This window comes from Uranotaenia lowii, chromosome 1, assembly GCF_029784155.1.
Source record: "Uranotaenia lowii strain MFRU-FL chromosome 1, ASM2978415v1, whole genome shotgun sequence".
NCBI lineage: Eukaryota > Metazoa > Arthropoda > Insecta > Diptera > Culicidae > Uranotaenia > Uranotaenia lowii.
The window spans coordinates 46,818,642-46,832,287 of record NC_073691.1 but is presented as its reverse complement, the minus strand read 5'-3'; positions in this window follow the sequence as shown (position 1 = coordinate 46,832,287).

Here is a 13,646-nt window from a genome sequence, read left to right as displayed (position 1 = left end):
TCAGTATAGCAAACTTCTGTTGTTATTTGCACCAGCGTCCAAGGAGAATCATTTTTAAGCAAACTGCTATCGACATGTTTTCGGCAGGAGCTCCGTTATGCTCGATTGTGAATTTGTCCCAATCAGCAATATCAAGCAAGAATAATCCAGGCTTAGCAATGAAGTTTTAATAACTGTAACAATTTATAAAATGATTACATTTTCATATTCTAGAAAATCAACTTACCTCTGTCTATAAGGCTGGCATAGCAGGATTTTCCGTGATTATATTTCCTTCTGGTCTCACTTGGATGCTCCGTGACGGACCTCAACGATTTTTTACTTCTTTCCGTTACTAGTTTCGATTCTTCTTTAACCCAGGGGAACAGTGGAACGACAATTCCGTGGCACTCGACGGTGTTATACCACTTTGATCTGCAAAAGGCAACCAAATTAGCGGTGGTATCAAACAAAACAGATTCGGTCGGGTTTGTTTTTTTTTTCAACTTTGACTCTTACCTTTGGGGTGATTTGGAAGTGCCGCTATGCTGGTGATTTAGAAGTGAAGATTACGTGAACATTCGTTGGGGCAGGTAGTAAATTCACGGAAGGAAAACACATCACAATACTGACAATATTACAAAAAGGTCGCGAAATCTCGTTACACTCGATTGAAAATGAATATAAACAAGCGCAGCAGCAAGTGCAAGTCAGCTGTTCGATTTTCTTATAAGAATTTTCACCTCGTACACCTACACCTTCGTGAAAAAGTAATCAAAAATGATTTTCTATCATCCACTTAGTTTACGTTCATGAGTATGTTTATGGGAAGTTATGTGAAATATTTGCTACAGAACACGATAGCATACAGAAAAATCTTAGTCAAAGTGAAATTTCCCGTAGAATAAATTTCTAGCAATCAAACCAAAATTTTCACAGCAGATAATGCAGCCGGATGTACCCGTTCGAATCCACCCGGTGCTAGTCCCGTTTGCAGGCGTTTCTCAGCGGTCTGTCCTGTTAGTTATCCTGTATGCAGTTCCCCTCCATCATGTTCAGCTCCTGATTTTCCGGTCCCTTCCACCGTCGATACTGGTGTTGCATCTTCCTAGCCGGAAGATTTACCTCAGCGCGTCAACAAAGCCATCAATCGACGGAATCAATCGAAATGTGTGCAAACGAGTCTAATCGCGCTGATATACATTGGCCAATCAATATTGCAATTTTCACAATTGATGCGTAGTTTTCATTTCATGATCTACTTGTGAACTGTACCAATTGATATTCACATCCCGCAAAACGAACATTCTCTAAACAGCATTCACAAACACTAGCCACAATCGTTCGTATTTTACAGTCCTGAAATTCAAAACCAGCCTGTAAATAATGCTCTCACTTAAACATAAATGCTGTGACCTGTAAAACTACAGTACATGTCCTGCTCCTTTTTGTTACAGGACATTTGCTGTAAAATTAAATAATTTTAACATTTCTTTTCAACCAATCAACTAAAAATTACGTGATTTCGAAATTACAGTTTGTATTAATTTACAGATAACCATTTTCAATGACACGTGATATTCCAAATTTTTTTCTGTGTACTTACTATTGATCTGGTTGAGATGGATAGAACACTTTGCAAGTTTTGAATTAAAAAAGGCATAATAAATGCCGAAACGTCGGATGAAGGAATAAAAATCGTTTAAGGATTATTTCGTGACTGAAATCGCCGAAAATCAATTTATTCATTACCCAACCAGTCGATAAAAATTTTACTAAAAGAATAAACTTTTAAGAAATGTGAAGCTTAGCTAAGTTCTGGTAATCCATTTTGGTGCTTTAATTAATGTAAGAATATAATACTTTGGTAATAGTGGTGCCCTTGCTTTACGAAACTCAGGAAAAAATAGACCCAATTATCTTTAATGAGTGAAAAGTATCAAAGCTTGTAAAACATTTTTTTTAAGTGTGGTGTGAATTCATAATGTATCGAACACGCTTCTTACAACACTGAGTCATTATGTGAGGATAACAGACAATAAAGAGAGATTCATCTAGGAAGCTGTAAACATCTCTAATGAGCAGCTGATCGCTGCACCTATCTGATGAGATAGAAACTAAAATGCATCAAATTGTACTATTTTTGTTTCTTACTAACATCACCATTTTTATATTGTATCCAGTTAAATCAGGTATTTATTGAAGGAATGTTCATCTCGAAAACCAAGATTGATACAACCAAGATTGATAACTTCGAAAAAAAAAGGATTTTTTTGTGAACAACTTTTGAATGCATGGATGGATATTTTCAGTGAAGCTGCCTAGTAATAGAATGTTCACATGTGAAATGTTTTGTAACATTCTGTTAAGAGGTTTTTGAAATAGCGTCCAATAAAAAAGTTCATCGACTTTGAGTTTTGGGCGCCACGTGCGCCTTCTATAATGCATACTTTGTTATTCAGGGAAAAAGGGACAATTCTTTTTTTAACTGTTTTTAAATAATCATACGAATTTAAAAAAAACCTTTGAAAATGTTGAAAAACTTATCTTTTTCATCTTCATATTTCGGTTTTATTTTAAAATAAATTTACCGAATTTTAATGTAAAACTATTTCAATTATTTGAAATATTTTTCATAAAATTGTCTTTGTTTTTCAATGCTGAATTTTTGGGTGTCTGAAACCATAATCCTCTGCATGCCATTGAAACTAACTTTTTAAATAAGAAAAACACAGTTTCCACCTTCTGTCCTTTCAGGACCCAATATTCCAATTGATTGCGACAAAATATTCAGATCTTGAAATTTAAACTTTAAAACCTTCGATTGAAAATTTTCAACGTTTCTCTAATTTTCATTGTATTAAATTATGTTTTTTAATCGATAATGATTTTTAATTGATCTTATCTATAGTTGAATTGATACGAAGTAGCAACTTTAAGATTAATTGTGATGCGCAATGTTAACTAGATTTGAATTATCTTTGTGCTTTCAACATTAACAACAAAACTTGGAATTCGTTATTTTTATTTTTAGTTTATCAGATTATTTCCCAATCTGTAGTTTGTCAGTATGATTGAACATGTTGTATTATAAATATATAAAGTTATTATTTAGAATTTCAGAACTTCTTTAGCGTTTTATTTAAATAACTAATTGATTTGTAATAAAAAAAAGGGTTTTATTTTTTACTTTAATCACTGGCAGTATAGAAATAAAATTAATTTTTTTCTTCTTTTTATCAAAGAAAATTGAATTATCAACTATTGAATAAATTGTTAGCTCTTTTTTTCCTAATCAGCGGATTTTCATCATTAATCCTCCCATTGAAAATTAAGAAACGAGATGTAAAATAAGATGAATAATAAATAACAATCATTAAACATTTTCTAAGAATTTTTAATCATGGTTAAATTTTAACGTGATCTGACATTAATTTGAGAATTCAGATTTTAAAAAAATCAGGCGATATATTTTATGTATTTTATTTATGTGCATCAATTCGTATGTCCGAAGCATTTTTCGAGATTTTGATTTGCATTTTTTTTCTGGTATTTCGGAAATATTGATTTCAAAATTGAAAACTAGACTGCTCAGAATTTATTTTCAAGCTAATTTCTAGTTCATATTAAGGAACATCATTTGAATAATGATGAAAAATAGCTTGCAACCCTGGTTCCTGTATATAAAAAATTCAAAATCCTTTTAAAATAATAATTTAAAAATTAAATTGTCTCAATATAACATTTCCTTCTGATAATTTCAATCTTTTGTAAAAAAAAAAACTCAAAATAAGCTGGATTTTTCTGAAAAATATTCCCAAGTGAAAAACGTTTTAATTGGATTTGATTTAACTCCTCTCAACGATTAACCGACAGTAGAAAGTGATAAGAAAAGGAAAATGTCTCAAAAAAATCTCACCAGCTGCATTTTCTATTTATTTTCTACTTTTGGGATATTTTTTGCCGGTAATTCAATATTTTTTTCCTGGACAACAACGCCTGCAATTAGCAGAGGTCATTGCAAATTGCAAACCTTTTTTCAAAATTAATTTTTTTAAGCCTTGGGTTACGTCCATCATCGGTCGGTCCAAAGGTCCTAACTGGAATCGAAAGCCGAAGTAGTCCGAAAAATTAACGAGAAAAGGTTTCATTTCTCATTTTTTTTCTTTTGAGGCTGAAATTACGACTAGCTACAACTAACCCTAATTCAATTGAACGGAGAACCACAAACAAATGACCAGGGGTTATCGAAAGTTAACCCTTTTTCCTTTTGATTCGAATTCGAGACCATCGAAAATCAGTAACTGATGTGTTTCTCTAGACGTTTCAAATTTCTAAGAATTTCTCACGATTTTTGCAACGGTTCCTGGTCTAATTGATTAGAAAATAGGAAAAAAACGAATTGAGGTAAAAAAATTAAGTGGAAACGTCATTTCTTGCAATTCAAACTGTCAATACGGTGACCTCCTGCCGATCCCAAAAAAATCCGCTCGAATATTTATATTGTATTAAGTGTTGACCATAAGCTTTCAATTAGCACCAGAGTCCCATTTGAATTTTTGAGATCTCTCAATGCTGTGACCCCTCCATTAAGAGACCCATAAATCGTCTCGCAGAAGATCGCCTTTGCATATCCTGCTTCTTAGTTGAGAGATAAAAAAAATGAGGAAATCAATGCCTAATGATACATTTAACCTTCTGCCCATTTTAAAAATTATTTTTATCCTCAAAAATCTAAAAAGAAGTTTGCCTTCCCCTCGTCTTTTTTTTCAAACTCCGGTAATAGGCACACAATTTTGCAAACATCGAATCCCTTTAAATTCCCTAAAAAGTAAGAGACAGATACCTCCGAAATCGGGAAACAAAGCCGAAAGAAGATCCCGGACCCCGAGGTTTTTGAAAAATGAAATAAAATAAAATACGGGTATCAAATGTCGTCCCCTGCCGGGTTCAAACGATGATAATAGTAATGAGTTATTTGCTGGTGTGCCCTTTAAAAAAACAGAGGGACTTTAAATTTTTTTTTTCGAAAAAGAAAAAAAAATCTGCACCAAGAGGTCACCCGTGAGAAACTTTTTTTTTCCGAAGCTAAATTACCCCAATTTGAAAAATTGAACTGCGGTGCGGTAGAAATTTCCAAAAAGTAGAAAAAGAATGCCGATGAAGAAAAATGACAAACGCACTTTGCACACTTCAGTTTTGCTAAGTTTCTGGCAGGCATGAACAGATCAATTGAATGACTTTGAAGGGTGGCTTGGATTTTTCTCACTGAATACTGAAAATGAGTATGAAAAATCTGGATCGACATTCTCACAATCTAACCGGGAAAATATGTTTCTGAAAGCCAGATTTTGCTGTAAAATTATTTTTTTGATTTATTTATTAACATTTTGGTTTGATTCATACTGTTCTTTTAATTTATTTGGTCACTATTGACATTTTTGTTTATTCATATTTTTGTGAATATGAATGCTTTATGGCCTCAAATGCTTGCATCATTGAAAAAATCATTCGGAAAAATGAGATTTGAGTATAAATTTATGCCTATTTACTAGTATTGTCTTTTCTAAAACCTTAGTCATAAAACCATGTTTAAAAGTGTTGCCAGACATATTGGGCTGTTACGTTTTTCTTTTATTTATGCACAAATATTTTAAAGCAAATATGCCAAAGTTTTCTGCAAAGGCGATTCTCATTTATCCATCTTCTTCTGTGTTTTTTTAAAGCAATAGAAATTATGTATCAAGACTCTTTCCTTGAAAAATACGTAAAAAATGCCGAAACGTCGTATGAACTAAAACCACAATCCTATTTCCAAATTATTTCAAAGATTTAAATCGTTTAAACTTATCCCGAATTTTTCTCTCATCGCATCGCTTTTCTTCGGGACAGAAGAGTAACGAATTTTCAAAAATAATCTTACCCGAAGATTATGGGTGCCAAAATTGAGGCGCCTTCAGCGGATTTGAAATTAAAACGGAACCGAGCTGGGCAAAAAGGACCAGGACATCCGATCGAACGTAGGACAAGTCGAAGTCGAACCCAAAAAAAAATCGAGGGGACCGTTGAACTTTTCCTTGCCTTTTTTTTTGTTATTATTTCCGATAGATTCTTCGGTCGAATCGGAAGGATTTTCTTCGGGTCGATCGTGTGCAAATATCGGCGAGAGAGTCACAGCGGGGTTTTAAAGTTTTTTTTTTTATTGAATTTGTTTTGGAGATGAATCCCGCAAAATAGAAATTGGCAAAAAAAATACTTTTAGCGATAAAGGATTCTGGCTGGTAGCTTACCCCTAGGGAATGGAATGGGTGATTTAAAAAAAAAATCAACATTGGCTGTTTTTTTATCCCGTTTCAACGACCTCTGGTCCAGCTGGTTTTTTTTTTTTCTATTCCATAACTCAATAAGATATTACAGGGGTAAATTTGGCGAGAAAAAAGAGGTTATGATGGTAGCCTGCGGGGTATTTATTTTATCATGATTTATTCCATTTTTCACTCATTCAGAGGTATTCTAAAATATTGATGCTGGTCAAATTGAAACTGTCTGTGTAAAATGGAACATATGCTTCGTTTTCAAAACCTCAAAATAAAATACAAAATCAAATCGAGGTTTTGGGTAAACATTTTAAAATTTCGAAGTTAAATATAGCATATAAAACTAAGGGAAAAACTCAAATATCTTTAAAAATCTTCAGTCAAAACGTATAACGGTCATTAAAATAACAAGACAAACAAATTACGTACCTACTTTAATAATCAGATCACTGTTTTTCAGCAACAAGAAATATTTTTTTATGGTGTTCTTTCTCTAAAATTCATATTTCGGAAAAAATAGCCAAAAAAGTGTTTAAGTCTTCGGCTATTTATTATTATTAATGTGTTTATTGCTTGAAATTACGTTTGAAGTGAATCTGTTGCCCAAAATTCATTAAAAACCAAGAAGTTGTGGCAATTCCTTTACGCACACACATTTCTGGGGTTTATTCTCATTAAAAATTTAATTAAAAAAAATCAACAAAAAAAATTAAAAAACCATATAAAAATAAAGAGAAAAATTTAAAAAATAAACAAACAAAAATTTAAAAAAAAAGCCAAACAAAAATTAGAAAAAACAAAACCAAACAAAAAAAATAAAAACAAACAAAAAAAGAAAAAATAAACAAAAAAATAAACAATAAAAAAAAATAAACACAAAAATAGAAAAAACTTAACATAAAAAAATTAAAAAAAATAAACAAAAGAAAACGTTAACAAAAAAAAAATGAAAAATAAAAATGAAAAAACCAAAAAAAAAAATAGAAAAATATTTTAAAAAAATTTAAAATATGAAAAGTGACGAAAAATAAACAAAAAAAAAAAATTAAAAAAAATAAACAAAAACATAAAAAAATAAACAAAAATATATAAAATAAACAACAAAACAAACAAAAAAATTTATTAAAAAAAATAACTAAAAAAAATTGAAAAATAATTGAAAACAAATTAAAAAAAACATTACAGAAAAATTTAAAAAAATATGAAAAAATGTACAAAGGAATTAAAAAAATACAAAAAACGCAAATAAATATGAAAATATAAAAAAATCACGGAAACAGATCTAAAAAATTTACGGAAAAAGATCTAAAAAATTAACGGAAAAAGATCTAAAAAATTTACGGAAAAAAATCTAAAAAAAATACGGAAAAAGATCTAATAAACTTACGGAAAAAGATCTAAGAAAGTTACGGAAAAAGATCTAAAAAATTTACGGAAAAAGATCTAGAAAATAAAATAAATAAAAAACATAAAAAAAATAAAAAACATAAAAAAAATAAAAAACATAAAAAAAAATAAAAAACATAAAAAAAAATAAAAAACATAAAAAAATAAAAAACATAAAAAAATAAAAAACATAAAAAAATAAAAAACATAAAAAACATAAAAAAAAATAAAAAACATAAAAAAAATAAAAAACATAAAAAAAATAAAAACATAAAAAAAAAAATTAAAAACATCAAAAAAAAAAAAATAAAAAACATCAAAAAAAAAATAAAAAACATCAAAAAAAAATAAAAAACATAAAAAAATAAAAAAAAAATAAAAAAATAAAAAAAAATAAAAAAAATACAAAAATTAAATATAAAATAAAAAAATTAAATAAAAAATAAAAAAATTAAATAAAAAATAAAAAAATTAAATAAAAAAAAAATTAAAAATTAAAAAAAAAAAATTAAAAATTAAAAAAAATTTAAAAAAAACAAAAACAAATTAAAAAACTAAAAAAAAATAAAAGAAATAAAAAAAAATTTAAAAAAAATAAAAAAAATAAAAAAAAATTAAAAAAAATAAAAAAAAATAAAAAAAAATAAAAAAAAAATAAAAAAAAATAAAAAAAAATAAAAAAAAATAAAAAAAAATAAAAAAAAATAAAAAAAAATAAAAAAAAATAAAAAAAAATAAAAAAAAATAAAAAAATATAAAAAAAATAAAAAAATATAAAAAAAATAAAAAAAATAAAAAACTAAAAAATTAAAAATATCAAAAAAATTAAAAAAAATTGAAAAATAAAAAAAAAAATAGAAAAATTAAAAAAAAAATGCAAAATAAAAAAAATTTAAAAAAAATTGAAAAATAAAAAAAAATTAAATAAAAACTGAAAATTAAAAAAAAATTAAAATAAAGAGAAATTGAAAAATAAAAAAAATTTACAAATAAAAAAAAAATTAAAATAAAAAAAAATTAAAAAAATAAAAACAAGAAGAAGAAAAAAAATAAAACAAAAAAAATTAAAAATTACAAAATTGTTTATGTAATTCCAATTAACAAAACAAAAAATATAAAAATAACAAAAAATGAAAAAAAATAAATAAACACAAAATAAACAGAACAAACAAAAAAATAAACAGAATAAACAAAAATATAAACTAAAACATAAAACAGTAAACAAAAAATCAAAAAAATAAAAAAAATGAACAAAAAAATTAAAAAAATGAACAAACAAAAAATAAACAAAATAAACAAAATAAACAAAAAAATAAACAAAAAATAAAAATAATAAAAAAATAAACAAAAAATAAAAAAAATTAAGAAAGTAAACGAAAATGTAACCAAAAAAATTAAAAAAGTAGAATTCAGAAAAAAAAAAATAAAAAAAGTAGAATTCAGAAAAATGTAAAAAAAAAAAATAAAAAAAAACATAAAAAAACAAAAAAAAAATAGAAAAAAACAATTAAAAACATAAAAATCAATCAATAAACAAAACTGTAATCAAAAAAATTTCAAAATAAATAAACAAATAAAAATTCTATTAAAAAAAAACAAAAGAAAAAATAAAAATTACCTAAAATAAAATTTAAAAATAAATTTAAAAATAAATTGAAAAAATACATAAAAATAACTAAATGAAAAAAATAAATAAACAAAAAACTAATGTTAAATAAAGAAATAAAAAAAAACCAAAAATAACAGAAAAATGCAATAAAATAATATGGATTAAAATAAAATAAAATTAAAATATATAAAAAATAACAAAAAATTTAAAAAAATAAACAAATAACAAGAACATTAAAACAAAATATAAACACATATACGAAAAAAACAAAAGAACTCAAAAATTTAAAAATAAAAAAAAAACAAAAAGAATATTTCAAAAATTGAAAAAAAGTTACAAAGGAAGTCAACAAAGAAACAAAAAAAATAACAAAAATAAACAAAAACATATAACAAACAAACAAAAAAAAATAGGCGAAAAAAAATAAAAATGTGAACAAAAAAACTACAAAATGAACAAGAAAATAAAAGAAAATCAAAAAAATACCTTAACAAAGAAATAAAAAACCTTATTTTAAAAATACAATATATAAAATAAATTAATATATAAATAAAAAAATTAACAAATTAACAAAAAAAAAGCTAAAAAAATAAACAAAAACTGAAAAAAATTTACAAAAACTGAAAAAAAAGTTAGAAAAACTGAAAAAATAAACAAAAACTGAAAAAAAACATAAACTTAAAAAAAAACAAACAAGAAAATTTAGAAAGACAATTCAAAACAAAATAAAAATATTTTTAAAAATTTATTTAAAAATTGAAAAACAAAATCTATATAAAAATCAACAAAAAATTTAATAAAATGAACATAAAATCTAAAAATGAAAACATATGTAAGAATATAAAAAGAAAATTAAGAAAATTAAAATGAATTTGAAAATTATTAATAAATAAATATAAAAACAAATAATAATTTGAAAAAGAATTAATAAATAAATGAATAAAAAAAAGATAAAAAATGAAAAAATAAAAAAAACACAGGAAACGACATTCTCAAAACAAATTATAAAGCATTTAAAAGTTACGAAAATCATAAAAAAAATCGAAAATATCAAAAGAAATGCAAACAAATGATTAGAAATGCCAAAAAATATAAAAAAGATCCAAAATGATAAAATAAAAAATTACGAACATTCTAAACATAACAAAAAAGTTCTAAATGGGTCTCAAACATGATAAAAGATAACAAAAAGTGACTAACAACTAAGTGTTGTTGTTATTTTTATTAAAAGGTAAAAACAAAGTTGATGAAAAAACCTTTCGATTTCGGCACGGATCGATTTTGGCAGTACAAAGTTCTTGAGCGAGTTGCTAAAAACGAAAAAAGCCTGTAATACCAAAAAAAAAAAATAAAGTAAAAAAATATATTAAAATCTAATAATAATAAAGAATATAAAAAATAAAATAAATAAAAAAAAATTATTAAAAACATAAAAAAATAAAAAAAAACTAAAAAATTAATAAAAAATTAATTGAATAAATACCATTTTAAAAAAAAATTAAAAATTATTACCGAACAAAATAAATAAAAAAAAAATTAAAAACAATCCAATAAATAATAAAATAATACAAATTAAAAATGTAAAAAAAAATAAAAACTATTTAAAATATTGCGTCGTCGCATTTATTTAAAAAAAGAAAAAAAATCATTATAGTAAGGATACCATGTGGTAGATCTTTCAAAACTACACATATTTAACTATATTACAACTTATTAGCTGAGACCATTAAAAAAATTTAAGGTATAAATTTCTGTAAGCGCATTTCATGTTTTTTTAGGAAAACGTCGAAATCAATGATCAAAAAACCAAGAACTGTTAATAATATTCCCTGGTTGGAGTACCTGCTTTCAAAATAGTGTCAATTATTTGGTTTGGCATTGGATCAATTGGATTGTCCAAAGATTTTGAAACCTTTTTCAGAACAAACTCATATAAATATTACGTTTAGAATTCACGTTTAGAATAAAGCGAGCTCTTAATTGTACACAATTATAATGCAGGTTCAACCGTTTTTCTAAATACGCCTTGTAAATGGGGTTAAACGTTATTTTTTCTTGTATAATCGAGTTATTAATCAATCAAAATTGACACAAATCGGCTACACACCGGCGGAGAATATGAAAATTTGCTATGCGTCAACCGATAAAGAAATCCCGCCTGGAAGCCAACGGTATTTTTCCGAAGCGCCCCGGACATTTCCATCACAAATACAAAACAGGACGTCCAACTCTTCTAGGAAATCGGCAACAATAATATAATCAGTCAGTCAGCAGGAGATCGACCTAACGCGACGAGCAAACGATAATAAGTAGGGTTGAAAAATTTGTTCGTTTTTTTTTTCTTATTTTATTTTCCGATTTCAAGATTTCATCCTGTATCGGATGATGAGTCGCGCAAAAAAAAGGAAACTTCTGAAATTCGGATTCCTCACGTTTTCGTCCTTTGGCGAAATGTTACGTGTGCGAATGTGTATGAAATGTGTTTTTGGGTCCAAAGAAAGAGGTGAAGAGAGGGAGGTTTTTTTTGGGTTTAGGTGGCGCAAGAAAAGGGTATGAAAAGGGTTTTATTCGTTAGATCGACGAAGGATTTAACGAATGAAAAAAAATTGTTGAATTCTTTTGACTGCTGCTGGCTGCTTGCTACCTTTGTGTGCCTATGTTTTTAATCTCAGATTTGAAAAAAAAATTGGAATGGAAAATCTAGCAGCAGCAACTAGACGGTAGCGAGGGGGTGAAATTTCGATCCGCACCAAACAACCAACGAAAAAAAAGGGATGACGCATAATTTTATGGGAAAAGGGTTTATTTGAAGTTTTCGTTTGTAAACTTTTGAGTTTTTTTTCGGGAATTCTATTTTATTGATTTTTTGCCGGGACAACTGCCGCCGTTCAGCTGTTTCGGGTTGTTTCCGATACAACAATACCGTGTTGTTGCTATTTGAGGATGATGATGACGATGGGTATCTGTTGGATGTGATCGACTCGACGCTACCAGAGATCCCGCGGGAAAGATTTTCCTGGCAGATTGAGGATGCTTTTGTAGTTAAACGGATTGCAATCGAGATCACACCTGGAAAGCAAATATTTTGAGCCAAGACCAATGATGTATGAACGTTTTCTTTTATAAAAAATATCTTTTCAGATTTATTGAATTTTTGATTGAAATTACAAAAAAAACAACTCGACTATCAGCTGCATATCAAAGTTTGAGAAATCTTGTTTTGTTGACCGCACCGCGAGTTCGAACTAAGCATCCAAAATACCCAACATTATGAATTCCCAACTTCTAAAAAGCATAACCAAATAAACCATGTACCATCTATTTCAACAGTTGACCGCTGAGAAATCCTGCATTATTGAATCAACCTCACACGATACCGGATTCATCTCATATATTGAAATTAATTGAAAAAACAAAAAGTTCCATAACACTGCAGAGTGAACACAAAACCAGGAAAACTGGGAAAGTTCAAACTCAAAACCTGGAAAAAAAAATGCAAAAGGAAACCAAGAAATCAGTTTTGATTTCAAGATTAAGGATTCACCTAAAATTCAAAGGTCAGAATTATTGTTTAAATTTCCATATCAGAATTCAGCAGTTATCATTAGTTTTGAAATTTTCAAACTACTCTGATCCCTCATCAATAGCGTCTAAATTGAAAGAAAAAAACTCTCATTTCAGAACTCTTTGTTGCAAACTTGAAAATGTAAAAAAAACGTATTTTTTTTATTTTCCATTCCAATGATAGTGTTTTATTCAACCTTGACAAACCTAATGATCTATGCCAGCGATTTGCATTCTGCAACAGGTAAAAAACTGCAAGTGGATTCGATTTACGTAGATTTCGCCAAGGCCTTTGACAAAGTACCTCGCAGAATCGTAAGAAAAAAACTTGATCGATATGGATTTCCCGAGTGGGCAACTAAATGGCTGTATTCGTATCTGCTTAACCGTCAAGGCTTCATAAACAATCGTGGGACTCACTCCTCCGTGTTCGACATGCCGTCTGGTGTTCCGCAGGGTAGTCATCTTGGACCGCTCATCTTCGTGATTTTTATTAACGACCTGGCTACATTCTTTCAGTCGCCGAAACTGCTCTTCGCAGATGATCTTAAAATCTACCGGACCATTGATTCGATATTGGATTGTGTTGCGCTTCAGGAGGAGTCGATCGATTATTAGCATGGTGTGGATTACACGGTATGGAAGTTAACGCCGAAAAATGTAAGTGTATAAGCTTTTTTAGAACCAGAGCCTCTGTTGTCTACGACTACGGTTTGAGTGACACCTCTCTCGAAAGAGTAACCTTTATTAAAGACCTCGGAATAACGTTTGACCAAAAGCTCTCATTTGTT